The sequence below is a fragment of the Montipora capricornis genome, chromosome 14 (genome assembly GCF_036669925.1).
Source record: "Montipora capricornis isolate CH-2021 chromosome 14, ASM3666992v2, whole genome shotgun sequence".
Lineage (NCBI taxonomy): Eukaryota > Metazoa > Cnidaria > Anthozoa > Scleractinia > Acroporidae > Montipora > Montipora capricornis.
In genome coordinates this window covers 40,273,611-40,278,383 of record NC_090896.1, presented here as the reverse complement: position 1 = coordinate 40,278,383, position 4,773 = coordinate 40,273,611, and the positions used below count along the sequence as shown (strand labels likewise).

The following is a 4,773-nucleotide window of genomic DNA, read 5'->3' as shown; positions in this document are numbered from 1 at the left end:
CATTGATAGTTCGACTGATAACATAGAGGATATAAAAAATGGTACATGAAAGGACCCATAAACTGATGTGAAGATCCTTTTTTTTTAGCAGAGTTGCAACGGAATAAACATATCTTGTTGCAGTAACATCAATGACCGGTTTCACACTGGAAGACGAACAAATCTTCAGGTCGGGCAAAGCGCCTAAAACGGATAAATCGTCTGATATGAACAGTGGGACGAACAAATTGTACACGACTTAGTCGCCTGAAATCTGTCCGTTTAGAAAGACGTTTTATCTAAGACGATTTCTCCTTCCAAACCAACAAGCTGACGTAAGATAAAAACCACGGGGGCTAACGAGTTGTCGGAATATTGACCTTTGTCTGACTCTAGATCAGACTCTTGAGTTTCTCAGACTGTTAAAATTATCTGAGATAATTCCTCTGTTTTATTTATCTGTGGTACCAGTATTAAATAAAGCTTGATTATTCTTGATAAAGAAAATAACACAAACAGCGGTGATAAACATTGTATTCCAACGCATTTTTTATCACCGCTGTTTGTGTTATTTTGATTATTCTTGTTTTGTTTTGTTGATTATTTGAATCTAGTTTCTTTTATTTATTCCTATTATACACGTCAATCATAGAATGATAATCTGTTTGTTAAATCGGTTTCTACTTAGCTCTTATTAACCGAGCAGGAGGTCTGTATGGGAGAATCTTGACCGAGGTCGTGACTGCAGACCGAATGCAGGTCTGTACACACGACCGAGGTCAAGATTCTCCCATACAGACTGACTAAGCTCGGTTAATAAGACAGGGGTTTCAATAACTTCTGAAATAGCCGTCCATGATAGCCCATTGAAGGCGGCAGTTTGACAAGTTTATAATAGCATTTTTAGTGAAACTCAAGGCAAAGTAGCCGGCGGTGTGAGGCAAAGCAGGCGGCGGTATACCGCCGGTAACCGGCTTCTATTGAAACCCCTGAATAAGATGTTTATTATACGGCAAACAAAAACAATTTAACTCGTTTAATGTAACTGGTTTGTACTAACTGACATTTTGCTTGCGAACGGCGATAGGTGGCGATGAGCTGAACTTAATACTGTCAAAGTTTGCTCGTCATCCTCTTTTTTGTCATCATGCTGTTTGGCACTTTCATAAATAACTATTGGTAGAAGAAAATACTCAATATTTTTGCATTTTAGTTTGCATCTTTTCACCGCAAAACATTACCGGTCTAGATGCCGGTCTACATGGGAAAATGTAGTTTGACTGTTGTAATAGTGTTATAAATTCCTGAAGTTTTGTGACTATATTTTCTGTAAAACTGCCTTTTATCCAAAACAGCTACTTTGTCACTACTTGAGTTACCTACTCGGTTAGTTCTATGAAATATTTAGGTTTCCCAGACTCTACACAATGAACCTAAGATGGAGAAGTTCTTTTCTTGTTTTGATCTTTTATTTCTATGTATTTTAAAGATGTAATTAATTAGTTAGGGTTGTGCCTTGACATGGAAAATAGAAATAGCGATGGAAGCGATGGCTTATAGGTAGTTTTAATGTGGGGGGGATGAAAGAGGGTTGGCTCGAGGTTAGGTAGCCATGCTATACCTACAGTAGTAACAGGTTTCATGTGCGCAAACGTATCCAGCTTGTCGCTCCATTTTCCGTCTTATGAATTTGCGGTGGACAACACTAACAAAATTGGTGTACCTGAATTCAGTTAACAGTAGTCGACCAAACCGTAGGACGAATTGTCCGATCTACAGACGATTTGTTCGTCCTCGAGTGTGAAAACGGCCGACCGGTCTTCAGAGTACCGTTAACTTAATTGGCCAATAAATAGCGCGCCTACTGCTTAAAGTGCCCCTGTGATCAAAAAAACCACTTCCTTTTTTCCTTCAGATTTTGAAAGTGTGTTTGCTTAACACCTGACTGGCAAAATTTTGAGCTTTGATTTTTATCCAAAGGCCGTTTACTTTGAGTGTAAGTTTTGCATTTCACGGTCCGCCATTACTCACGTTCAAAACTGACCGATTGGACCTCAGACGGTTGGATCCAGGGAAAAGTGACGTCAGAGGCTCACTAGCTTAAAATTTCAGCGTGTGAACGCAGCTTATTATATATGCAAAGCGTGAGTTTAAAAGTCTGAAAGCCCAAAACCCCCGTGCTGCATTTTAATTCTGCGGCGTACACACGTATTGCATTCTTAAACTAGTGAGCCTTTGACGTCATTTTCTCCTCGATCCAGCTCTCTCAAGAACATAATGTTAGTAATGGCGGACCATTAAATAGGAAAATTACAGTTAAAATAAAGAGCTGTCTTTTTGAAATCAAGGCTTAAAACGTGGGTCACTTAGTGTTTTGTTAACATAGTTTTGAAATCCAAAGAAAAATATGAATTGATGTTTTGGTCACAGGGGCACTTTAAGAGATGTAATCAATCCAATCATGCCATGGTATTGTTGTCGTTGTTGGTTTCTCTAATACAGCTTTAGGATATCCTCGTCAGGCATTAGGATGGACACCAAATGAACAACAATCATTTTGATTTTTTCTTTACTAAATGTCACTTTTTTGTAAATGTGTCTATCCAGTTCAAGTTCGAATGGCCTGGTTCCCACTCAACGCTACGTTCAATACCTCGGAAATCAACAACCGTGTTTCCCCAGGATTTTCAAGAAAGGTGACCCTTGCAAATGGCCCTGACGGTAGAAAAGGAGGCTCTTACGAATTTCAACCTCGCGGCAGTGAAATCACATTTTCTAACAACCAGGGCGGTTATTTAGACATGCGCTTTTCAGTGACAATTCTGTATTGGTTGTACCACTCTAAAGATATCGGCAATCAACCGGGCGGTTATCATATAGTCTACAGGAATGGACCATCGAATGGGCTGGAAATATATGATGATCGTCGATCTAAAATGCTCCAGGTGCGAATCAGATCAAGATATGGTGAAGAAAATACGACCAAGCTGAGTTATGAGTATGACACTCACGCTGTAAACTGCTGGAAATTTCTTGGAACGACGTATAATCTTTCGTCTGGCGAAGCCAAGTTCTGGGTTGATGGACACGCGACTGACACGAAAACCATTGGGAAAGATTTTGAACTGGGGACACAATCCCCACTTAAAATTAAAAGCAACAATTTCAAAGGAAGAATAACGCAACTGCGGGTATACAATGCAACTATCCATTGACCCAGGAGCAAATACAGAAGATAAAAGCGCAATTCAACACCCCACAGAGAGGAGATGACAGTGAAACAATACGTCTTACCGAAGCAAGCATATCAGGTCAGCTTAGTTTAAACTCTTTTAACTAGACCGCTATAGAATCTAAGCAAAGACGAAGTCAACTGGAAAGGCCACCTAACAGTAGTGGTCAAGAAAAATAGCTCTGAACATTCTGCATGTGTTTCTTACGTTAAAAAGAATTCACCTCCTGATAAATGCGAAAAGACAGTTTAATTTACCAATTTAAGTTTTGGTACAGAACGCGAGCAGAGGACATTGAATCTTTCACTCCTAGGGGTGCAGGGATGGCGCAGTGGTGAGAGCACTCGCCTTCCACCAATGTGGCCCGCGTTCAATTCCAGACTCGGCGTCATATGTGGGTTGAGTTTGTTGGTTCTCTTCTCTTCACCGAGAGGTTTTTCTCCGAGTAGTCCGGATTTTCCCTCTCCTCAAAAACCATCATTTGACTTGATTTACGCTGATTATTAATTGGATTCAGTTTAGTGCTCTAGCGCTAGAACGACTAGAAACTTAAATAAAGTTCCTTTCCTTTCCATTCCTTTTCTCCGTCTTTGTTAATTCAACGTCGTTCTCCCCAATCAGGCAATTCAGTTCTTCGCCTACATTGTACAACGTGGCTTGTGATGGGAATTGATTGCGATGGCATTACGTTATATTTCAAAGTGAACTTCTAGTTCGCGTTGACGTTTCCTTTGCTTAGCTTGGGCCGCGTTTGAAATGTACCTTGCTTTTTGATTTAAGGTGATTCCCTAGTATTGCACTGCGTATTCTGTTCTGCGCATAACACAGCGTAGGCTACGTTCCTATTCAGGCATGGCTAAGAGGCTTTATGGACAAATTTCACGGCTCAGTTCTGTTTTCTTTGTCTCACAAGTCTCAACGGATATTTCTATACAAAACAATGTTTAAATTTAACCATAAGAACGTGGACAAAAACATTTCAAAATGGCGACCTTTCTTGCGGGAAAGCTCGCTATAAAGAAGAATGGCCGTTTTCAGAGCACAGCAGTAAAGAGCAAAACAAGAAACTTTTTCGACTCACGCAAAACAAAAAGTCGAGTGATAGCCGTAATGATGCTAAAGAACATTTCAGTCCGACAGTGAAAGTGAATTCGTGCTATCGGGGAGACGTGGTGTCAAGTGGTCGTGCTTGGTTTGCTTTCTTTTTTCTCTTAAACGCTTTTGGCGCCCTGTCTTTTTTTTTTTTTTTTTTTTGGCATAAGTTTATTCTCTTACTCCTCCTCTTTGTGCTGTGAAAAAATGTTTAAAAATTCGCGTCAGAAAAAAAAGTTACAGGAAAAATAGTATTCGTAGCAATCACTCGTGGACACAAAACTGTCTCCTCGAGATCACGCACCCGAGGAATATTTGTAGTCAGTGCCTTTTCAAGACGTGTGCCTGTTCCATGAAACAAACATTAAATTACTCCTTTTGAGCAATACAATTTACCTGTTTTGTTATTTCAAGAATTACGTCAAAGCTGTGCTTCCTGTTCCTGCAAAACGTAGCCTGAACCGATGGA

General features: G+C 40.1%; 1 pseudogene; it reads left to right on the top strand.

The window, feature by feature from the left end:
• The window catches only part of LOC138031971 (fibrillin-2-like), a 22,699-nt pseudogene extending 19,409 nt beyond the window's left edge, over window positions 1-3,290 (top strand).
• The last annotated feature ends 1,483 nt before the right edge of the window (window positions 3,291-4,773 follow it).